At 49.2% G+C, this 25003-nt stretch overlaps 2 long non-coding RNA genes across 6 annotated transcripts in view; one reads left to right on the top strand and one right to left on the bottom strand.

Annotated features, from left to right (window-relative positions):
* The window catches only part of LOC109283755 (uncharacterized), a 56168-nt gene extending 34268 nt beyond the window's left edge, over nucleotides 1-21900 (bottom strand). For 3 of the 5 annotated variants that reach the window (XR_002091021.2, XR_009458037.1, XR_009458036.1), the window contains exons 1-2: nucleotides 19335-21900; nucleotides 6691-6734 (exon numbers count right to left, since the gene is read on the bottom strand). This is a non-coding gene — a long non-coding RNA (uncharacterized LOC109283755). The remainder of the gene's footprint in view (nucleotides 1-6690; nucleotides 6735-19334) is intronic. The other 2 variants (XR_009458039.1, XR_009458038.1) reach the window with 2 other exon arrangements.
* A 34-nt stretch (nucleotides 21901-21934) lies between these two features.
* On the top strand, nucleotides 21935-23000 carry LOC109283754 (uncharacterized). Its single transcript, XR_002091019.2, has 2 exons — nucleotides 21935-22214; nucleotides 22550-23000. It is a non-coding gene; the product is annotated as an uncharacterized LOC109283754 (long non-coding RNA).
* The last annotated feature ends 2003 nt before the right edge of the window (nucleotides 23001-25003 follow it).

The raw sequence follows: 25003 nt of genomic DNA on the forward strand, positions 1-25003 counted from the left end.
GAGAAAAGCCCACGTGGGCCATTAGCCGCACTTTCATTCAGCTGCGGCTGGCGGGTGACATCAGCAACAATTACCAGCCGGAGGAGACAAAAAGGACGGCACACAGAGAGGCAGGGGGTCAGATGCTGGGAGGAGCCCCAGCTGGCAGAGTCAGCCGGAAGGACAGGGTGGAGCGAGAGGCAACGATCTCCAGCGGAGAGGGATTCGACGCCTCATGCAGCGGGGTAGAAGCCGCCGGCAGCGGCAAAGACAAACCTGCACTAGGAGCAGGAGCTCCGGTGCAGGGAGAAGTGAGAAACAAAGAAAGAAGCTGGAGAAACCCTAGGACCAGTAGCCTCCGTGGAGAAGGGGGAGATACTGGTCCTCCTTACAGCCTCCAAAAAGGTGGGACGGTGGAGGGACCCAGGGTACTCGAAGAGACGCCCCAGAGGGAGGGGCCATATTGTGAAGACCCAGAGAGAGGGCTGCAGGGTAGTGAAGACCCAGAGAGAGGGCAGCCTCACTGCGAAGCCCCAGAGAGAGGGCTGCAGAGTTGTGGAATCCCAGAGAGAGGGCAACGAGATCGTGAGGGCCCAGAGAGAGGGCGATGATACTGAAGGCCCAGAGAGAGGGCAACAACATTAGAAAGGCACCGAGGGAAAGCAACCATAACTAGGGTGGCAGGGACCAAGCCGCGGGGCTAGGTGAACTATAAAGGACCCTATCGGTCAAATAGGAGCATGGGGTCTATCTTGGGCACACACAGGGAGCACGGTGGTGGTGGCGGTTTTCTTGTGTTTGTCTTTTGCTAGAGAGAGTATTTTGTGTTTCCCCATACCAGAAGGGGTTGAGGCGGAGGGAAGCAAGAAAAGCGGAAAGAGGAGCTGTACACTGGTTGCTTGATAGAAACACGGGGAGGACAAGATTGGCCGCAGAATCGACAGTGACCCACCAGGCTGGGTATAGGGAGAGGTAGAGGGGAGGTGGAGCCTCGCAGAAGACCGCCAAAGGAGCAAGTAGCTCGCGAGCGTAACCGCGCAGTACTAAGCCCCACCCCCACTGAAGAAGATTCAAAGTCGTGGCAGACAAGAAGGGGGCGACCTGCGTTGCGTGTGAAGACCTCCTCATAAGACCACCTGCAACGGCAGGGCGGATCCTGGTGAGCACCTGAACTAGAGAGGTGCGGGACAAGATGTTCGAGGCAAGGCAGGCACAGTTGCATCATGGGATGCGAAGCCCAGCTGGCAGCTCGGTGCCTTCTGGGGAATGGTAACACGGGGGCTAGGGACAGAAGTTACACATAAACTGGTTGAAGTGATCAGAAACTGGTTTTAAACCTGTAACACAACAGAAGTTCAGTTCACATAAACCAGTTTCAAAATGGCTGAAACTGGTTTAAGATAAACCTGGCTGAATGTAGTATCAGACTTAACTGATTTGGGTTAAACCGGTTTATGAAACTTCTGTCCCAGACCCCCTCCTGGTTCAAGTTAAATCGGAGTCCCCCAACAGCCTAAATCATGCTTTCCAGCCCTGGGCAGGACTGTGCTGTCAGTTCCAGCAGATAAGGCTTGTGGGGGAGGGGGGAAGAGGCCAGGACTCCCCGCCTTCCCCCACAACAAGCAAACCCCAGCTGGGGGCAGGGAGGGGAGTTAAACTTCCCTTCCCCCAAGTACAGAGCTGACCTCCCTGCTAAAAACTTAGTGCTGACTGCAACTGTGGACTATAAATCCCAGAGGCCCTGGAAGTAGAAAGAAGTGATGAGCAACCCAGCAGAGTTCTGCTGCTGTGATTATGGACTATAAATCCCAGAGATCTTGGGGGCAGCAGGAAGAAGAAGTGAACACACAGCCCATGCTGGCTATGTACAGGAGAGCCATGCTCTAGCGCCCCCCGGCTTCTGGCCTGAGCCACTGCAGGCATGTGGCTCCGTTTTCTGAATCAAGAGTGAATGTCTGTCCAGTTGCTTCTCAGTTTAATCCCTGCATTTTAGACTAACCTGCAAAGAATGAATTGATTCAGCCTCTGTACTCAGCCAGGGTGACTGAACTTCAGCTCCAAGAGGACCAGTAGAAGCAGTCTCAGGATGTTTCTGGAGCTGACCCTTCCCAAACTTTTGGGGTGGTCAAATCAAGGTTTTTGCCCATGCCCCTCTCCTGCTACAAATGCTACTTTTCCAGCTTGGGAAGGTAAATGAATTAAATACTGCTCTAGCTTCTAGTCTCTCCAGGGTACCAATCACAGAAATAGGTGCCTCTCAGATCATCAGTGGTGTTCCTGCAAATACACCCAAATCCCTGCTCCTGCCTCTTATGTATTTAGCATTAGTCCACTGTTTTTTGCTTTCATTGCTTGATCAGATGTTCCTCTCTTCAAGTGGATTATTGTCTCTGCAGAACAGCATTACCTAAATCCTCTCAGCCCCTTTCTATCAGTGGTTTGTTTACTCCATAATCTGATCAGATTCAACCTGTCTCATCACAGAAATCCCCACCCCCTCCCTTTGTTGGACAGAGACTGCAGCAAGCCAAATAACCCCCCTTTTGTGTCTGTTTCTCAGGCTAATCCATGAAGCTCTGCTTTGTATTGCTGTCCTGATTCTCACCAGCCATTTCTCACAAACTTGCATTACCAGAAGAGATTCACTAACATGGCTCATCTTGCCACGAGGGGAGGATCTGTCATTACAGACAATAAAACTAACCCAGTGTCCATCCCATACAGCAGGCTGGAGGAAATGGCCCTGATGCAGACTAAAGTGTTCAGTCTTGCTTAGGTCCTATTATGAACCTGATACACAGGGCTTAAGAAGAGCCCATTACTGTGAGACTTGGAAGGTACAACAGAAGGAGCGGCCCAAACATATCTAACATCCTAAACTGAAACATCCTTGGGTTCAAGGTCATGCCTGCTGGGTTGGTATGGGGACATAGATATTATCACTATTCTTCCACTTATAATTTGCCAGACGACTACAGCTTAGCTTATCAAAAACTGGCCTGGCCAACATGGCCCAGTCCCAAGGAGCTACAAGCTGGACTATTGCAATTCATTATGCCTGGGTACAAGCATTCCAGAATTAAAAATGCTTCAGTCATTCCAAACTACAACAGTGGCTTCTTCAGAAATTTTGGCAACTTCAACCTCCTCAGAGAGCAATAGATCAAACTTACAGTCTATACATTAGGAATCTTAGCGGCCCCCAGTAAACCACAGAATAGTCTTCATTTACAGAGGTGACCTCCCTTGATGGGTACAACCCTCAGGGACTATAAAGCCATCAGTCTGGAACACACCATCCAGTAGGAGACCTTCCAGATGGGAAAAAACCCCCAAAGACTTAGATTTTACAGGCTTTAGCCCTCTGGGCAGAGTAGGGTAGGAGGATGTTATACCAACTACTGGAGAGTAATGGTGGCAGCGTTACATGCCACAGCTTGGGCTCTCCATGCTCCAGCTACTGCTGCTGTGATGCAGGCACAGGGAAGGCACAGGCCCTATGGCAGCGACAGGCAATTTTTTCAAGTGGAGGGGCATTTACTGAGTTTTGGCAAGCTGTTGAGGGCCGCATTGGTAGCTCCATCCCTTAACAGATGCCCCGTCCCCTGGTCACCATCCAAGACCCACCTCCTAACCCCAGACCTTTGCCACCAGAATCCCTCCCCTTGACCCCCGAAATACTCCTTTCAGTAAGGGGTTTTGCCATCTCAGAACCAGGAAAATACCATATTGTATTCTAAAAATCAAACATCTACAACATTCATTAATATGATTTCAAAAAAAAATTTGCCCTGATTTACATGCATTTGTGTAGTGTACATACAGGTGATTGCACAATAGCTTAAATTGAAGTCTTACACTTCTATAGAAGTGTAAGACTTGTGGGGGGGGCATGGGGATAGTTTTGTCAGGGTCTGTTAGTATGTGGATATGTGGAGTGGGGGGAGGATGAGTGTGTGAGTGTGGGGTGAGGGAGCATTCAGGGGGGTGTCGATATGTGGAGTGTGGGTGGGTATGGGGTTTGTGGGAGGTGCATGGGGGAGGGTGGCTGGGGTGTGTGAGGGGGTGTGGGGGTCTGCGTGTATGGCAGTGCAAGGGGGGATGTGGGTGCATGTGTATATGGGGTGTGCATGTTGGATTCACTGTATGCTCGCTCTCTCTCTCTCCCCCCACTCCCTCACTGTGTGCATGCACGCACACACACACACACACACACACACACACAAAGTCTCTCTCTCTCTCACACACACAGAGACAGTGTCTTACACACACACACACACACAGGGTCTCTCTCTCTCGAACACACACACACACACACACACACACACACACACAGAGTCTCTCCCTCCCTCATTGCTGTCTATTTCTCTCTCACCCTCCATCACTGCATGGAGGAACACACACACACCCACCCTCTCTCCTGCTCCTGGCACTGTGGTACCGGCACGGCCCCATGCTCTGTGGGCTGGTGATGCAGCCGCGTGGTGCTGGAGCAGCTGAAAGCTATGGTAGGCAGAGACTTCTGATTGAAGGGATGGGGTTGGGAGGGGGATGGGCATGGGGGTGGGGCAGGGCCAGGCTGGCCTTGTTGCTGGCTCCTGACAGCTCCCTCTGAGTCTAACTGTCCCTGGCTCCTGTCATCTTTGACAGGCAGCCAGGAGCAGATAAATATACATTTTCTACATTTTTTAGGGGTCCTGCAGGCTGGATAGAATGGCCTGGCAGGCCAGATCCAGCCCATGGGCCATTTTGCCCACCCCTAACCTATGGGCATAGGCGGCAGAAGGCCGGGTCTAAGGGGGTTTAACCCCCCCAAACACAGGCAGCCCGGGTGCAAGCTATGGGTGGCTGCAGCGTTTGGGGGGGGGGCGTGCAGAGACAAAGACGAGCAGCCGGAGCCTGCAGGCAGCCAGGAACTCAGCTTGGCCTGGCCATGTGTGGAGCAGCACCCAGCTGAGCAGGTAAACGAGTGGACAAGAAGGGGTACAGGGGAGGGAAGTGGCATGAGGGGGAAGATCAAGGCCTCTGCGGGGGCAGGGGGTGAATGGGGCCCCGGGGCAGGTTGTGGGATCCTCAAGCCATTTACTGCCACTGCTGCTACCACTCAGCATAATGCTTTCCTTCCTCACCCTGCCCAGAGGCCCTACACTAGGGCTGTGCAAAACACCATCATTTTGTTTCAATGCCTGTTTCACTGTTTTGAAAGGGGCAGTGTTTCATTTAATCTCTTCACTTCATTTTGAAGCACTGTCCCATTTCGTTTTGTCGAAACTCTTTCACTGTTTCGACGAGTTTCGTCCCTAGGCTATAATAGGGAATCATGAAAATGCCTAAAACACTGTCATTTCTTGCCTGATTTGGATTAAAATTGCAGGGATGGTAGCCCCTTGTGAGGGCATGAAGCCTGCCAGGTTTCAAGGAGATAGGTGGAGAGGCTTCTGGAGAACTGCACCTCAAACTCTTCAAAGCAAAACTCTTAACACTGGTTGGCAGCAGCAGCCTCCTCTCATCTGGCATGCAGATCCGGGGGCCCACACCCCCAGTAGGGCTGTGGGGCTGTGCTGGACTCCTCCCAGGGGTGCAGGCCCTCAACTCTGCATGTCGGATGAGAGGCGGCTACCTCTGCTGCCTGGGACCAGTGCTGGGCGCAGCCCGCTTGCAGCACTGGAGAAGATTGCTGCTGCCACCTGGGACTTGTCCCATCTGGCGAGCAGATCCGGGGGCTTGCACCCCTGGAAGGAGTCTGGCACAGGCCAGCAGCCCTCCCAGGGATGTGAGCTCTTGGATCTGTGCCCCAGATGAGAGAGGGCTGCCTCTCCCACCTGGGACTGGCACTGGGCATGGGCTGCACCAAGCACCAGAGAAAATTGTTGCCAACACTTGTTGGCAGCCTGAGCCTCCTCTCATCTCCCACGCAGATCCTGGGGCTTGCACCCCATGAGGGCTGCTGAGCTGTGCCAGACTCCTGCCAGGGGTGCGAGCCCCCAGATCTACGCACCGGATGAGAGGAGGCTCAGGCTGCCCTCTGGGACCGGTGCTGGGCACAGTCCCCCCTAGTGCCAGGGAAGATAGCTACTGCCACCAGTCCCAGGCACCAGCGGCAGTCTCCTTACATCCAACATGCAGATCCGGGGGCTCACACTCCCGTGAGGAGTCCAGCACAGCCCCATAGCCCTCCCAGGGGTGCAGACCCCTGGATCTGTGCACCGGATAAGAAGAAGCTGCTGCTGGCACTGAAGCCAAGTAAGCCCGGCTTCGAAACTCAAAACATTTTGAAACTTTCAAAACATTTCGAGTGCCCTTGTTTCATTTCGAAGCCTTTTGTTTAATTTCAGTTTCACTGTTTTGAGCTTGAAACGCATCGAAACAGCTTCAAAACGAAACACCTGGCAAAATTTCGCACAGCCCTACCCTACACCTCTGCCCTGACCTCTGCTGTCACCACTGGCCCAGGCTGAAAACACGATCAATTTACACACCATCACCCCCAACAAAAATGGCAGCACAAATTCAGAACTACCAGGGAGCTGGCAGGGCATCTAGACAGGCTGGGCAAAGCAGGAATGAATAGCAATGTATAGCCAAAACTTTGACTCTACAGCAGTGGTTTTCAACCTGTGGTCCACGGACCCCTGGGTCCACAGACTGTATCTAAAGGGTCCATGAAAGATGACTATAATCAATCAAAAGTATGTGAATACCCATACTTACAATTCAAAGGGTTTCACACCTCCATTTGAAATTTCCAAAGGGGTCTGCAAATGATAAAAGGTTGAAAATTACTGCCCTAGCAGATGCTCAGAATCAGTGGTTCCCAAACTAGAGGTTGTAATCACCCTGGGGGCACAGCTGGGGCCAGCAATGGAGCTATGAGTGGTTCCAAGCTGACCAGAAATTGGGTCACAAGCCTAGAAGTAAGGTCATGGCAAAAATAAAGATTGGGAGCCACTGCTTAAAAAGTTTGGGGGAGAAGTCGATTGACAATGGCTTTAAAGAGTGTGGGATTTACTTACAGTATTGTACTTCAAGCTCAGCAAATCTGGAACCCTGCTGTGGAAGAGGGAATACAGGCAGTACTCAGACTTATGACACAACTGGTTCCTGAAAACCAGGTCTTAAGTCGAAACGTTGTAACTTGGAACTCATTTTCCCATAGGAAACATAAATGGGGGATTCGTTCCTGCACCATGCCCGTTACCCTATTTTCACCAAAAATAATCCAGAATTTTGTACTCAATCAATTATAGATAAGTAATATAGCTACATTAATGTATTTATATTGTAAATAGCAACTGTGTTGATTTGGAAGGACTTATTTGAGGTGACTTTGCTGGTCTTTTTGAAGGGCTCTTAGTTGGACTTTTTGAAGGGTTTTTGGCTGGGGACTTCTCAGGAGACTTGGCTGCAGGTTTTTCTAGTCTTGTCTGCTTTCTTAAAGAAAGTGTCCAAGGAAGTTTGGACAGATGTTCTCCAGGGAAATGGGTGACGCAACAGACTTGTTCACTGGCATGGCGATGCATTGGATCAAGCGTTGTAAAATTGAAACTGACATCAGAAAGTTGAAACAGTGTCAATTTATAAACGTTATAAGTGCGAAATGTTGTAACTTGAAACATTGTAAATTGAGGACTGCCTGTATGTAAATAAGTAGACACACTCACATCTAGGTATATTTAATCCCACTGCTCACTCTCTCTCGGTAATCTATAGTCTCTCGGTAATCTATAGCTAATCTTTGTCAATTCCATTTTTGTCGCTGCCCATCCTGATCTAATCTTTTCACTCTCTTTCTAAAACTCTACTGTGCTCATCACATAGCCTGTTAGTGCCAATTACAACAACTGAAGCACTTCTGCCGACCTGCTAGAACTGTGCATTCAATCTCCCCCACCCCCATTCCAAAGACATCACACTCTGACTGATTACTGCTGGAGAAATATTGCAATGGGATGAAGAAGAAATGCAGCCCAGCCTTATCACAGCAGCTTGTATTGTGACGAATTCTGTGCAAGTTCTGCATCTTGCTCTGATTAAGGCTACATGCAGTTCATTGCAATTTTTAGTGGCAAGGCCCTGAGACAGGAATGCCTTTGTTTCCTGCTCCTAGAAGTTTCTACCAGTACTAGGCCAACAGTAATGATCCTGTTGATTGTAGCTTTAAAGTGGTCCCAGTGGTCGCTAGGCTTTAGTGCAACAAGGGTGTCAGCTGGACTAGAGCTTTTTGAGAAGCAGGGCAGGGGCAGGCTGCACTCGCTTCAGCTGGCCTTATGCACAGTCTAGAGTTTACAGTGGGAATGGCAGGCAGGGACCTGGATTCTGTCTCCTGGCTTTCCCGCTGGCTCATTGTGTGATCCCAGGCAAGTTGCTTGGGTTTGTAAATTCAAAAGTCTCTGCTTGTTTCAATGCCTGTTTTGCCATCAACTTGAGACAGTCTTAACATGAGGACATCTTATTGACACTGGACACCAAAACTGGAAACAGCAAAAATTAGAGGCCTCTTTGAAAGTACAGGCCTCAGCCCTCCAGTGCCTTAGTTTCCCATTCTGAAAATGCTTATAAAGGGCTGTACCCACCTTTGAAAAACATGCTAGAATTGTCATCCAAAAGCCTGTGCAAAGGGCTGTGATTGTATTGAAAATGCATCAGACAGAGAGATGTTCTCCTCCTTCCAGGCCAGATTCTGATCTCAGCTAAACAGGGGCAAAACTGGAGCCATGCTAGTGAAGCTACTGTGGACTTTGACTGGGATAACTGAGATTAGAACTGATCCCCTTTACCATCTGTGATCAAGAGCTACACTAAATACCACACCGCCTGTTCCATTTGAGTTTATTGTCCTGTGTGCTGCAGATGCAAGGCAGCTCATAGCGGAAGGCCAGGAAAAGTGCAGAGGTTCTGCAAACAGTCATCTTGGATGAGACGGGGGCATGGTGAGAGCAGGTCCAATGAGGCATGGGAGGCCCTGTATAATGCTGATAGCTTCCCTTTAGCTATGCTTCACTACATTAAGTTGCAAGGAGAGTTTATACTGCAAAATCTAGATTGTTTCTCTCCCTCTCTCCCTCCCTGCAAAGATTTAAAGGTCCCCCCTTAAATCTTCGCAGGGAGGGAGATTCATCAGCCCACCCAGCCAGCCTGCATAAAGCCAGGTCACCTTACAGCACTGCTGAGCTTGCGGTCTTGAAACAGAGTCTAAAGGTAAATGAAGTGGATAGGGGGAAAGGACACATTTTTAATAAACTGCTTCACAAGCTGAGTATCCGAGCATGCCCCCAAAGACGTGGTTGACGCTGATGGATCACCATTGGCAGCAGCTAGAACTACACAGCTGGGGGGCAGGGGTCATGGTTCATGCTCTATAAACTGCTTGTGTTTTGCTACAGGAGGTCAAGCCCACAAGGCTTAATTCTGGAGGCTGAAAATGAGATCCAGATTAATGTTGCAGTTTGAGCATTGCCAGTGCCAGGATTTCCAGGGTGTTTACTGCAGTCCCCAAACCACAGCGTCCATGCACACTCTCAACTGCTGTGCTTGAGGCAGGAGCAGTGAGGTGCAAAGGGCAGGTCATTCTGCACAGCCATGACCTGCTCTTCCCTATGTTGAATTACTTGGCTCTTTACTTTCTCAGTAGTGCAGCAAAAATTACAACATTAGGAAGAGGGGCTGCACCCCAGGATGAGGCTCCTGGGAGCTCTAGAGCTGCAATGTCCAAGCCCTGCCACTGAAACTGACCACACAGGAAGTAGGAAATGTGCATGCACACATGCACGCGCACACATCCACGTGCACAGCTTGCCATGGTAACAATTCCCTGCCCTCCTTGGGCGTCTGAGAGAATAAGCAAGCTGTGCAGCGTGTGCTAAAGGTCAACAGCTGCAGGCTATTTTAGCCCAAGCTAGGGAACAAGTCCCAAAACGGAGGGCACCTCCTGGTGAACTCCTTAGCAGCAGTCCCCACTAGGTTCAGTCATGGGAGCCCCAGCTGAAATACAGCAGGTCAAATCTAATCTAATCTACCTGAAGTAGCCAACACCATGGACTTCAGAGGCTGAATTGCCTTCCCAGAGCACTGCACATCTGCCAAGGCGATAACCCTTCAGCTGCACACTTCCAGAGATTATAACTTTGTGAGTGGGGGAAGGGAATGCAATTCCCAAAGTTCCTTTCCTCCATCTTGCTCTCCTACCTCCCCACCCTGCTTTACTGCCTATCACAAGACAGCCGAGTTTTTCATTAGCACAGGGTAGAGCTCTGCCAAGACTTGTTCATTGAGCGCTGCTGACTTCCCAGGCTGGGCATAATACGTTGGTCCCACCCAGAGACATGGAACTAGTCTTGGGGGTGGAAGTAGCACAGGCTGGGGCACTCCTGAGTCGGGGGGGAGGGGCACTTGCCCCCCAGCAGCCAGTCAGCATCCGGGATGGGGGGGGTCCCCCATGGCCAGTCACACAGACTGGTGGGGAGGGGTATCACTTCCGCTGGCACTTCCAGGTCAGCGTGATAGACTGCGGGGAACCGCCCCCCCCCCCATGAGATCAGCCATAAGGATCACTTCTCCTGGCACCCACACTCTGCAGCCAGCGCTCTCAGGGGGAGCACCAGTGCTCTCGCCTGCCTTCCCTGCCTGTAGCCTAAGCAGGGAATGCTGGCTGTCGGGGGGGTGCATGTGTACCCCCTATGTGTTGCCATTGGGCTGGGGTGGGAATACTAGGGAGCGCCAGTCCTGGAATTGGTGCTATCTTGAGTCACACTCTTGACACTAACTCACTGGGCTATTGATGTGGAATCCAGAACCACAAATTAGATGCACAGTATAATGATGGTACAACGTGAAACCCATAGGCTAGAGATAGACATTACACATAAACCAGTTTAAGTTATCAGAAATTGGTTTAAACCTGTAACAAAACACATGTTCAGTGCACTTAAACCAGTTTGAAAATGACTGGAACAGGTTTGAGATAAACCTAGTTGAATGTTGTATCAGACTGAATTGATTTGGCTCAAACCGGTTTATGCAATGTCTGTCCCAGACCCCTTCCTGGTTTAAGTTGAATCACAGTCCTCCAGCATCCCAGATGCTTTGCAACTCTGGGCAGGGTACTGCACTCTGCTCCAGCCCAGCAGGAGTGACCTGTTCCCTCTGCTCCCTGGCTGCAGCTCTGGCAGGTACAGCAGCCTCTACCTGGCTTCCTCCTGCTCCTTCTCCCCACCCCACCCACCCACCCTCACCACTCCCTGCTCAAGCAAGGATCCCCCCATCTGCCTTACACAGACACCTCTCAGCATTAGCTAGCAGACCACATGCTGGCTACTGTCCGTGCTGTGGGAGACAGAACAAAGGCAGTCAGGACAGTGTTGGCTTAGGGATCTTTGGAACTAATCAACAGGTAGCTGGTAATGTTCCTGCATTCCTTCCTTGGAAAAAGTTGTTTATCTTCAACTAATGAGAGAGGCTGGTGTTTTCTTAATGGGCTGATAAACACTGAGTTAGGGATGATAAACACTGTGGCCTGGCCACACTCCTCCTCAGCTCAGCACTGAAGAAAGGAAGGGAGGGCTGCTTTAGCAACCCCCACCCCCCCAGCCTGAGCCACAGTAGGCATGTGTCATCATTTTTTCAGTCCAGAGGGAATGTCTTTGTGATTAAAAACCACTTTAGCCTAGCCAGGTTAAACTAACCTGCATAGGTTGAATCAATTCAGGCTCAAGATTTTTGAATGTCTGCCCCTAGCCATAAGCAATCCTAGGAGAAGGAAACAACCCAGGTCTGGGGTGATTGCTCTGAGAATCCCAGTTTAGAGAGTCACGGTCACCCTCATTCCCTCTGACCAGTGAATCTTTAATTCTTTGATACAAACTGGGTCAGTTTTAAAAGTTTGGGATGGAAACTCTGGTATAAAGGAGACAACACACACAATCTCCAGAATGCTCTGGAGCCTGGTGGGTAGGCCCCTCTCTTGGGAAATCTACAATGTGGGTTTGCATGCCCTGAACAGAAAAGGAAATTGAACCGCATCTTGGGTGAGAACTGTTCCCACTAGGCTATTGGACAGAAGGATGCCTGTATTAAAGGAGAATGGCAGCCACCACTGGATTATGTGTGGAGCCTGGGCCTGCAGATGTTCTTTAAATGTGTTCCAAGAAGACCTATAGAATAGGATTCCTCCAGGGAGACCAATGAGGGATTATCTAATTTCTGTTTCTGACAGGGCTTCACTGCAGGATGGGAGCCAAACTGCTCAGCTCTGTCAAGACTGAAGTGCTTCTGTGTATTCCCAGTAGCAGAGCTTTTAGGAACCTTTAGGAAATATATAGGCCCCAAAAATTGTCTCTGTGGAGTTTAAGTGCCTTTGGGGTCAGGTGCCAACATTTTCAGAGTCAGTTTGGATTTAGATGCCTGAATTTTTCCATAGCTCCAAGCTAGGTGCCAGTGGTCTTTTTCGCCTCAGCCCTCCGTGCTGTTTGCTGCTGCAGGCTCATTGCAGGAGTTTCAGAGCCTGTAGAATCAGTGTGAGCACAGTCAGAGGCAACAAATGGCACAGTGAATCTCAGGCATCTTTTCTTCAGCTGTAATCTGCTCTTTTTAATTGGATTGTTCAGTCCTTTTGCTCGGTGCATGTATAGCACCTAACACAATAGGGTCCTGGCTCCTGACAGAGGCTCCTCAGTATACTCATCATTCAAGTCATAAGGCCAAAGTAAAGAGAATGATGAGAAGAGCTTTTTCTTTTTTTACAGAAACTTTTTCCTGTTCCAAGCCAAATCAGCCAAATCAATTCCAAATCCGTGAGTCATTCAAGAACCATATGTGGCCCTGCTACCAGCAAGCATCTTCCACCCCTGCCTGGGGCTTCAGATGCTTCCAAACCCTTTGGTGGGCATCCTATGTGCAAGCCCAAGCCCAGAGACTTGAGGTTCACATTCCCCTGAGTTTTGCTTGCCCTCAGCCATATGGCCACAGGAGCAAGCTGCAGGGCGGAGGGGGCAAGAGCTTTGCACACAGATGGATGAGCTTGGGAATTCTGGCAAGTGCCTCCCATCCTGTTCCTTGCAGGTATATATCCCTGAGTCAGGGGCTGTGGAAGGGGAGTGTCTGACTGTGCGTGAGATCATGGAAATGGCTTGAAGCAGGAGACCCAGCCAAAACCAGGCTGCAACATCCAAACATGGACTCTACCAAATGTCTTGAGAGGGGAGAGGGTTGGTTGGTTTTAGTGCGGGAGATTAAGTTTCAGTTTCTGGAGTTATGTGATTATTCAGCTTCATTTCAAAAGTGTGTAGCACCCGTGGTCATGAAGAAGAGTGAGGCCAAATCTCGGCATTCTGCCTCCCATACTGACTTTCTGTACCCAGCAGCTTACCCCAGCATCTCCAGCACTGGGCCCTGTAGGCCTTGCTGCTTGAGAATTCGTTGGTACCAAGTGCAGTGTTGCAGCCCCATGGGCAGGTTTGTACCCCAGCTTTGTTCCATCCTCAGGCAGGGACTGGTTTGCTTTCAGTGGACTGCCAGCAGCTGTCTCTGGAATGCTATGCAAGCTCAGCTCTAATTTAGGAAGCATTCCCTAATGCAAGCCAACAAGGGTGTGTCAGGACCAGAGCTAATTGCATCCGTATAAGCGCCCTCAGGTAAGAAAGACTCATCCAGCTTTTTCGGCCCTCATAAATCTCATACTCACATGCACAGACAATGTGACTGGCAGGTTCAAGCAATTAGCTAGATATTCTTTAAGAGGTATACACGTGGTCCTAGCAGCAAGCAAATCATTTATCACCATTAGGAGGAACAAGCTGCCTTCATCTCTGCTTTATGAGCCTTCTCTCTCCCTGACCATTTTCCAGTGACCCTGCATCACAGGCTGACAGATCATAAAAGGCCTGATAAAAAACTACTGTGTGACAGGGACTCTTTGTTGTGCTATAAATTGTTTTCTGAAAGTGGTCTAGAGACCAGCCTGAGTAAGCAACAGATCACTGGGTGCAAAGCCTCTAGTCCCCATTGAAACGGCTCACCTCCAGGCTGATTTCTCCCCACCCATGACAGTGAGTGCAAAGTGCTGAAGGTGAGGGTGGCAGATGATACAGGGCTGCGGGTGGTAGGGTGCAAGACTGCAAGCCTACTCATGTGACTGCGCATTTGGGTGATGGGTTCTTCCCTTTCCCACCAGGATAGCTGAGGTAATCAAGTAAAAAATTCCATCAAAGTCAGAGGAATATGGGATCTGCGCCTGGTGCTGCAGCTCACACACATGGCTGTGTGAGATGAGCTAATCTGATTAGACACATGCTGAAAGGAGGAGTGGGGAAAGAAGGGGGAGGGTTCATGGTAGCTTTCTGAGAAGCACTGCACCCTCTTTCCATCGCTAACAGCTCCCAGCTCCTTCCATTCAAGGGGTGCATCCTGCATTGCACCTGGTCTAGGGACAGAAGTTATACATAAACCAGTTTAAGTCATCAGAAACTGGTTTAAACCCATAACACAACAGAAGTTCAGTGCATATAAACCAGTTTCAAAATGGCTGAGATTGGTTTAAGATAAACCTGGTTGGTATCAGACTTAACTGATTTAGGTCAAACCAGTTTATGAAACGTTTGCCCCAGACTCCATCCTGGTTCAAGTTAAAACAGAGTCCCCCCAGCATCCCAGCATGCTTTGCAGCCCTGGGCTGTGCTGGGCTGTGCTGTCTGCTCCAGAGAGCAGGGCTGGCCCCAACCCTCTGCTCCCTAACTGGCTCACTGCCCCCCCTCCCCCCTCCCCTGCAAACCTCAGCAGGGGTCTGGGGCCAGGGAAAGGGGCTAAACACCCCTTCCCCCACTCAGACTTACTGCTGGCTGTGACAATGGACTACAAATCCCAGAGGCACCTGGAAGCAGGAAGAGGAAGTGATAAGGAACCCTGCAGAGTCCTGCTGCTGTAATTCTGGACTGCAAATCCCAGCGCCCTAAGGGGCATCAGGAAGAAGCGAACACACAGCCCATGCCATGCTCTAGTGCCCCCCAGCTTCTGGCCTGAGCAACTGCAAGCATGTGGCTGCACTTCCTGAATCAAAGGTAAATGTCTGTCCAGTTGTTTTTCAGTTTAATCTCTATAGTTTAGACTAACCTCTATGGCTAGGGACAGACATTCAAAAGCCAGAGTCTGAATTGATTCAATCTTCACAGGTTAGGCTAACCTGCCTAGATTGAACCGCTTTATAACAGTACAGACATTCCCTCTGGACTGAGGAAATGTGGGCATATTGCCTGGAGTTGCTCAGGCCAGGAGCTGTGGGGGGCAGTGCTAGAGCATGCCCTCAGCTGCAGGGATGCTGGAAGGGTATGGCCAACCTGGGCTGAACTGGCCAGAGAGGGGTTTAATTCCCTCCTCCCTGTCCCACTGGCAGGGACCCGAGCTGGATCTGCCAGGCACTCCCCCCTCACTGCTGCAGCAGCAGGCCATCATGGCCCCTGAGGCAGAGGGGACAGGGAGGGGGATTATTCCCCCCTCTACTCCCACTGCCCCAGGGGACTGCAGCTGGGTCAGCCCACGCTGATGACTGCCACTGCCATTCGCTCCCTGCTTGGGACAAGTAGGAGTTTATTCCACTGCTTCCCCCAAGCACGGAGTGAGTGGCAGCGGTGGTGGTCTGGGCGGGCAGACTCAACTCCAGTCCCCCGGGAGCAGTGGGGGTAGAGGGGAAATAACCTCCCTTCCTGTCCCCTGTGCCTCAGGGGCCATGCCTGCCTGCCCTGCAGCACCGAGGGCGGAGCACCCAGCAGACCCAGCTCAGGTACCTGTCGGTAGGACAGGAAGAGGGGAATTAAACCCCTCTCTGGCCAGACCCCCACCCCTGCCTGTCCCTGCTCAGCTGGGGAGCAGAGGGCCAGAGCCAGCCCTGCTCCACTAGAGTGGAGAGCCCAGCCCAGAGAGCATGCTGGGATGCTGGGGGAGTCTGGTTTACCTTAAATCAGGAAGGGGTCTGGGGCAGACATTGCATAAACCAGTTTGACCTCAATCCATTAAGTCTGATATTACATTCAATCAGGTTTATCTCAAACCAGTTTTAGCCATTTTGAAACTGGTTTATGTGCACTGAACATCTGCTCTGTTACATGTTTAAACCAGCTTCTGATAACTTAAACAGGTTTATGTGTAATATCTGTCTGTAGCCTATAGCTTAAACTAAACTAAAGCTTAACTAAATCGATTCAGCCTTGGGCTTTTTGACTGTCTGTACTTAGTCCTGGTATACAGCTCACACCCATACTTATGTTCCACATGGCTTGGCTTGGGCACTTGCCACCACTTCCTCTGGATTGAAGAAAGGCTTGACTTACCCCTGGCTCCAGGAGAAGGTGCATTGCTCTGAATCACAAGCAGAGATGGGTTCCTCAGTCCAGCCCAAAATAAAGCACGTAGGTGTCTCCTCAGCATTTCCTGGCTGCCTTAGGTGTCTCCCTTCTCACTGCACTGGCTTGTATAGACCACAGCCGTGTGTACTCACTGTACAGCGAACCTGAGCACAGACCTCGCAGCTGTGACAGGACACTTATGAGCAGCAGTGCTGAGCACTGCAGTACCTGAACCCTTTGGTGGCTCAGGTCACACAGCCAGGCACCATTTTGGCTGTCCAAACGGAAGGAGAAGGACCTGACCAGCTTGCAGGCCCTACAAGGCAATCAAGCTTCCCTGGACAGATGCCACCAAAGGACAACACTTAAGGGATCACTTTGGCAGCAACAAAGGCAAGGACAGAGGGTCTGTCTTTTTTTTTTGCTGTTAAAGTTCTTGGTTGTATCCTGCAGCTAACCTCTTTCCCATGTTTCTCCACAGGCCTCTGGTGGGTCACTAGCTGTCGCCAGGAAAACACAGCATCTTAAGCATCAGTCACATTCTTGGTGGCAAGCTGCCAGCACTGGAGCTATCACGTTCCACAAAAAGTGTTGCAGACAGAACCCATTGCCCTGCCCTAGCCCTTGCTCGTTTAAGCACCAGATGCCTGCATCACTAATCCCCATGGAAAGCATTGTTGCTGTTTGATTTATTGTTTGCTATGACCTCATCACACATGATTGCTCTCTCCTTGCATTGCTTGGCCTTCTCATGCTCAAAGGCTGAAAAAAATTAAACAGATGAGGGGCCAAACGAATTACAGGGAGAAAGTAATCAACATGGGTCTATGCTGCCAAGCACACTGATCCTTACTGAACACAAATACCCAATGAGCTCCCTAGTTGTAACCATTCATGAGGCTCCAGGTGACTAGAGGAGACTCCATCTTGTTTGGTTTGGAGCAGAAATCTTCTTATGATGGTGTTGTAGATGGAAAAAGAAAAAGAGGGGCACAGCCACCTATCCCACGTGTAGTCATGGACATGCAATGTTTCATACTTCTCAGGTGTAGAATCTTGTCATGCACATGTTCACTTTCTAGCCCAGCACCTGCACAAACTGTAACACAAAAACTCCTAGGCTAGGGACAGACATTACGCATAAACCGTTTTAAGTGATCAAGAACTGGTGTAAACCTGTAACAGAACAGATGTTCAGTGCACATAAACCAGTTTCAAAAGAGCTGAAACCGGTTTGAGATAAACCTGGTTGAATGTAGTATCAGACTTAACTGATTTGGCTCAAACCAGTTTATACAATGTCTGTCTCAGACCCCTTGCTGGTTTAAGATAAATCAGACTCCCCCAGCATGCTCTCTGGGCTGGGCAGGGCTCTTTGCTCCACAGCAGGACTGGCCCCCCCCTCTACTCCCTGGCTGCAGCTCCAGAGACTTGTAGGCTACTCCTCCCCTCCCCCTCACCATTCCCTGCTAAGCAGGAATTCCCCCCACCCCTCTGCTTTGCTGAGGAGGTGTCTGTGTATTAGCTAGCAGACCACATGCTGGCTACCCTCTGTGCTGAATCAACAGGCAGAATCAACATGTAGCTGGTAATGTCCCTCTGTTGTTTTCTTAACGGGGTGATAAACACTGAGTTAGGGGTGATAAAAACTGTTATCAATTCCCTGCTGTGCTAATCAGAGCATCCTATGAGGGGCCTGGCCACGCCTCCCCCTTCAGCTCAGTACTGTCAAAGGAAGGGAGGGCTGCTCTAGCACCCCCTGGCTTCTAGCCTGAGCTACTGCAGGCATGCGCTTGCATTTCTGGGATGTCTGTGCAGTTACAAAACTGATTTAGCCTAGCCAGGTTAGACTAACCTGCAAAGATTGAATCAATTCAGACTTTTTGAATGTCTGACCCTAGCCCTAGTGAGAGAGTCTGCTAATTTCTGCTGTTTTCTCTTTTGTGTACAAAGTTTTAATTATCAACTCAGGAAGCAGAAATAATACCACCATGACCAATCACATACTATAACAAATTGTCTTTTTTGGAGGGAGCCATGTGCTTTTTGACTACCATGTCTGTAGCAGTCTTTATTGCCATCACCTAAAGATCCCAAGCAGCCCATGGCTTCATAGTCATGCCCCAAGATAATTATAAAAGTCATCAGTGATTATAGAAATCCCACCTGAGATACCTTTAAGAGACCCAAATATTTAGCAAGTGTCCAGCACCTCCTCTCTAGAAGCAAGTGCCTTTAAGGTTTCCCAAGCTAGTCACTCAAAATCACTACTCATTTTTTAAAATTTTGGACATGGCCCATGTCTGTGTACAATCTTGAGACTGTAAATAACTGGTTTGTGTTATCATCCAACAAGTGACCACATTCACAGAAACCATAATCCAATCTGGAACAAAGTCACAATGACTATTATTGGCAAGGAGGAGGCCAGAAGCTGTAGTTATGAGGCTGGGAAGATCAGTGCTTGGCATCATTCAGCTTAGAAGGCTCTGTGCTGTTTTGCACTCTAAGTATAGTGGTTGTATTGCCCCTTTCTAGTAAGTGCAGAGAGGATTCACACTGTTAGATTTGTTATTGTGAATAATAATGAACAGGGAGGTGGCAATGCACCTGAGGCATGGCACATGATATGAGTGTGCAGCAGGGGGTGGTCAAAGCTCACAGGGGGCAGACATGTACTGGAGCCTGAGCAAATCTTTTCTGTGGTGCCTGAGCCTTCCTCTACCCAGCCAGTTCATTGATACCCATAAAACTTGGGTACCAGTTTTGCATCTGCCGGATAATTAGCATCTCAATCCACAAATGCTGTTGCTGGTCACCAAGTATAAGTCAGAGCAGCCAAATAAAGAAACAAGTGCCTGTATTTAGGCTTCCAGGTTAGACCGTAAGGCTCCCGGTACATTGCTCAAGGTCACCTTCAAGAAAAAGCATGTATAAAGACATATTTAAAACAGAAAGAGGCAGAGAGAGGGTTGGTTCAGAAGGATTCTCTCCCTTCCCATCCCAGCACACTAGGTCACTCACCTCATTCCATCGCCCAGTGGTAGGAGCCCCTGCCTTATTCCATCTCTCCACGGAAAGGGCTGTTCTTGATCATCACATGCTCACAACTCTTTCCTCACTTGGAGCTCCTCTTGTATCTCACAGATCCATGCAGGTGTTGGAAAATGGATGTTCATATTGGCCAGGAAATGGAGAGAATGAATACTGTAAGTTTCCCCAAAGTGAAGTGTACTAAAAAATGGCAACTCCCACTGCCTTACCCATTTAGGAAAGGAAACCCTGCTCAGCTTGCAGCCCCATTTGACATCAGCCAGTGGGGCCCACAGAGAATGAGCTAAAGTCCTGCAGTAGGGCAGGAGAAGAGGGGAGCTGATATTTGAATGGAAAAGCACCAGCATAATAACTATCTGGGGAAGAGACAGGGCTAGAAAGAGGAAAATTTTAGGCACCCTGCAGCAAATACACAGGCAACATGAGGGACTGAAACTATTGGAGGGGCTAGGTCCCTCCTCAAAGCCCACCACTGGGGAGAGACCAAGAGTGTTGTGTCACTGTGGATGTCCGAGTCTGGGGAATCCAGATCCTGCACGTGGTTTGAATTTTAAACACAGCCACATGGGTCAAGGCCCCACTAGCCTAGCAAGAGCCAGCAACTCCAGCTGTGTTAACGCTGCCAGTTAATCCCAGTTAAGCTTTATCTAGAGATATAAATCCCCCAGAAAACCCAATTGTCTGCAGGCAAGCACAGCTGGCAGAGTGAGTGGCGCCGCAGCACCGCGCCATTCCCCTTGGCCAGGGGGACTCAACCAGAAAACGACATTCAAACTAATTATCCCCTGAGCCACAATCTATGATCTTTGGAACAATTAAAAGTCCTTAATCCTGAATGAAAAGCAAACAAGGCCCAAGTCATTGTCTTCCTGCTTCCCCTAATCAGAGCTATGGGTCCTGCTCCTGCTTGCAACACAAATATTCAATTAAAAATTCCAAAAGGCCCCAGTAATTGGTTCTCAAAGGGGGCTCCCACCAAAGAAACAGACAGAAAAGAGCTTGGTTGCTCCCCTCCCCACCAGGCCCCCTGTCAAATAACCTGCAATTAAGGATTGGCTAGGAACCTGCTCAGCAGGCTCTGGCTGGACTGACTATGCACACACAACACACCTGTATGGGCGCATACTCACACACATGCCCATACACATAGGCCTGCACACACATACAAAAGCATATCCAGATGTGTACTCACACATGCACAAATCTGCACACATATACATGTGCACATCCATGTGCACACATTCATCTGTTTGTAAAAGCCTCAAGGAATTTCATAGCAACACACATTGCAGGCATGATACTCTGTCTTGATCTAGAGCTGCCTTTGGATGAGAACTTCCTTTAATGAGGATCAACTGAGGCAGAAGGAGGTGTGGTGGGCAATGGTGCCCCCTGGTTAAAGGTGTGGAGCTTCAAACAGCAACTGGGTGTCATGGGGTTTGGCTCTGAAGTGAGGAGACCCCCTCCTCCCCGAAGAGTTTGTCCTGCTTGCTGTTGCTGTTAAATGAAAACATTCAGGAAAAGGCCTCCCCTCCTTGTTCCCAAGGGCAGCACCTGAAAAATCATGATAACCTAGAGATCATCACACAGGCTATGCCATTTTCAACTGCCCAAGAGCAAACCCCCGGGGTTCAGACTTGGGACAGATTCTCACTGGACAAATCCATGTCATTCTGCAGCCTCACTGGTGCTAAGTCAGCTTCCTCTTGGTCAAGCCCTGGCCCTATTTTTCCTATATCTGGTTTTCACTTATCCCTTCTGCCAAAGGGCCACCAGGGACCGTCCCCCTCCCCCACAAGCTGGAATCACAGGCAAGCAATCAAGTGAATTAATGCAGCTAGAGAGTCCTTCAAGTTGGTAATCATAAACTTTCTTGACAAACCAGCCACCTTCGTGGGTCCTCCTCTCGGTCCAGTGCTAACAGCCTCTGGCAGCTCCTCACTCATTACCCCTAGAAAAACAATTAGTGAGCAGCGCTGGAAGAGACTGAAAAAATGCAGCTCTTAATGCAGTCGCTGACCTGATTCAAAAGAGGGCCGGTGGGGCAGAAGCCAGAAACTGTTCTTCAGGGGTAAGCCTCTGGCTGTTTGCAGTTAATGGCAGCTTCAGCCATACAGCACTGTCCCTCTGCCCCAAAAAGCAGCGAGTGGGTGTGCACATGCTCATATAGGGGCAGATATGCCACAACCGTGACAGTTCCCCAGTGTATGGGAAGGACAAAGTACAAGGAAGGAGGCTCTTGTACCATGATCTCCCCCTGCCTTGCACTTTAAGCAGCAGATGCATCTCATTCAATACAAACAAATCGAAGGTCTGATCCTGCAAGCTCTTTGCCTATAAGCAGTCCTTACTCTTGCACATCAGTGGTTCCCTCAATTAGACTCTTAAATTGTGTAATGTATTTATTCCTTACACCTCCCAGGACAGCACAGAGTTAAACCCCTTGACCCTGTCCAAGCTTTGGTCTGCTTGTATATGCATTAACTCTGCAGAGAACTTTGGTCCAGACCCTCAGTGGTGTGCAGGTGCCTTCATTCCACTGTTTTAATGGGAAATTAGTGGGAGTTAGGCACAGTGGAAACCACCACTGGGTGCAGGATAAGAACAGAAGACGTCAGATCTCATCGGAGCAAGAGTCAGGTGCACGGTGAACATCCTGCGCGGTGTCCTGAGAAAGGACAAGATAAGATAAGGAAGAGGTGTTCTGGGGAAGCAATTGTTCTGGTGAGGAAAAGAGAAGAGAAACATGGTGCAAGGCAGAAAGGAGAGGAAGGAGACAAACCTGCATTAGTGAGTGCTCCTCCATATGCCTGCCTTGCAGACACGTAGCTGATAGAAGCTGAGATAAAGGTGAGCTCACAGTTTACTTGGTCATGACAATCTGGGCATGTGGCCAGGGTGGGGCTCTGAAAGGTGCCAAGGCTTAGGGCTAGATCTAGTAAATGACTTAAACTCCTACAGCGGGATTTAAGAGGGATTTTGGCACCTCAAATTGTGATCCAAATGGTTTCCTATTCAGCTGTTGCCCCACAGTGAGAGGCAGGGGCCAGTCAAGCTCCAGAGCCCTTGCTGCTCCTAGGCTGCACTACTGAGCCAAAATGGCCACAAGATTGAAGACAGAAATGAATCTCTCTTTGCAGAAAATATTTATTTTCATCTTTTTTTTTTTTTTTGGTTTGTGACAGAACTTCAAACTGAGCAAGATCTAAATGCTTCATTAACCATTCAGAGGTTTTAACCATTCTTAGACCAACACAGCTACAACACAGATCCCTGAAACATGGAAGATACCGTATTTTAGCCGTTTGGAAAAGTAAACTTTGTTGCTAACAGAGAAAGACAATTTTTTTCACCTCCCTGTCTGCCTCTGACTTTGGACACCACCGGGGAAGAAGACAGCCTAATCCGCACATCACAGAGCAACACTCTCACAAAAGCACTCAGATTCCCAGGGGAATAAACTTCCACCCTCTACCTCCCCTGAGCAAAATGGAGTTTCTTTTCTGCCTAGGAGGACTGCTACAATCTTTGAATGCTCCTCAGCCTAAAGAAAGGTGTATGTGCCCAAAAGTTTGCAAAGAAAGGAATTTTTTTTTGCTACTATTTAGTTGGTCTAATAAAAGATATTACCTCTGACCCAAAAGCTTTGTGCATCTCATTTTAAACCCTGGAGACAACATCCTACTTTCTCGCAATGCTTTTTTAGCTTGTGTTGATTGATACTGATGAAGCAGTACAACGTTTATGATTGTTAAATTGTACTGCTTCATCAGTATCTCAAAGGGAACTTGAGTTAGAAAATGATAGAAAACGAGGAACATTTCTTCATGCTTCTTCCTATTTTTTCCAAAGGAAAAAGGGTTTGTTTGTTTTTGCAAATAAAGAACAAGTGAAACCATTCTTCCAAAAGGAAATGAAAACCATTGAAGGAATTTAAAAAAAAGTTTTCGTTTTTGTGGAAGTTTCTCCCATTAAGTGAAGCAGCCAACAGCTAGGGAGAGATTTGTCAGTGTGTTTAGTGATATGCTCTTTACATGCCAAGACCTGGGCTAACAAGAGTACCTGCTTGTAAAGTGGACTTCATATCCCTTTTACTGGCTGGTAAACATGGAGGATAATAGCCTACTCCTGCTACCAGTTACTTCCTTTGCTCAAGCAGCAGAAGTCTGTGCTATGATCTATGACCCTGTGCTCAAACTTGCTGATAACCTACGCAGAAAAGCAGCAGTACCTCATGGCTAGTACACCTAGGACTCAAAAAACCTGGGTCGAATCCTGGCTTTACTATTGGCCTGCTTAGTTACCTCAGGCAAGTCAAATCCCCCTTTTTGTGCCTCAGTTTCCCTATCTGTAATGTGGGGATAGTATTGCTAGGTTCCTCTGCAGGTGGTTTGTGTTCTACTGATGAATATTGCTATATAACAACCAAGTTTTATTGTAATTAATGCAGTCCCATATGAGGGAATTCCTGTTACTTCTATTTCCTAAAAAATGATTATACAGAAAAAGTGAGTTAAATTAAAAGACGAAGAAAATTGAAACTACAGAATGCCAGCTGCCCACATGCCTACCCTGAGCACATACATTAGAATAGCATCCTCAATTCCACTCACATACACTGGCGACACATACGGGGTGCACACAGGTGCACATGCACCCCTGAGGTTGGCAGTGCACCCGCTGAGATTGGCCGCTGCTGATGCTGCTGGTGGCGCCTGCAGGCGGCTGCCACTTGCCACCCTCCCCTCTACACCACCAACACTGCTGGCAGTATCTGCAGGTGATCACCATTCACCAGTCAGCGCTCGCCACCCCTCTCCCCCTCACCGCTGTGGCCACCAGTGGAAGGTCCCCACTCGCCACTGCCACCGCCCCTGCAGGAACTCGCCACGTGCCCTCAGCATTGGGAGGCATGTGCTTATACATGCTTTTTGACAGGATCCTGCCTTGCTCCACACAAGGGACAAGCAGCAAAGTAAAGTGCTACAAGAGAAAGGGCAATCTCCTGTGTCTGGTGCTGAACTGAGACTTGGGAGAACTAACTTGCATTTCTGCCTTGCCATGAACTTCTGTGCATGCGGGCAAGGGAGCAGGCCTAGCCATTCATGGACAATCTTCATTCTGGCCAAAGGCTTAATGAAAAGGCTTTGTGCCTCGTGCAAACCCCGAGGGAGGGCAGGAGCAGGGATGGTGGGTATCCATGGGGTTGCTTTTGCTGCCAGGGCACAGACTCTGTAGGGGTGAGGGGCAATTCTGGTGCCCCTCCAAAGTTGGCACCCAGGCTGGTGCCCTGTTTCCTTCCCCCACCGAGTTACAGTACTGATTTTCACATTTCTTAATGTTGGACTTTGCAGCTTTAAACCTTTTAACATAGTTTTACTGTGAAATAAACCTGCAGGGGGAGGGATTGTCCAGATGCATGAAAGCAAATGGAATATGTGTTTATACTTCAGAACCGTGTGTATTTGCCTGTACAGTTCTCTGCACACTCTTAGGCTGTCCCTTGGGCACACAAGAGACATGTTACCTGTGAAACTGGTCCCTGTTACATGACTGAAACTGCTCTTAGATGAAATGTTATTCATGTGCATGAATATCTGTAGAGTTGGGTCCTCAGACTGGTTCCCTGTCCTCACAAA

The sequence above is a fragment of the Alligator mississippiensis genome, chromosome 16 (assembly GCF_030867095.1).
Source record: "Alligator mississippiensis isolate rAllMis1 chromosome 16, rAllMis1, whole genome shotgun sequence".
NCBI lineage: Eukaryota > Metazoa > Chordata > Crocodylia > Alligatoridae > Alligator > Alligator mississippiensis.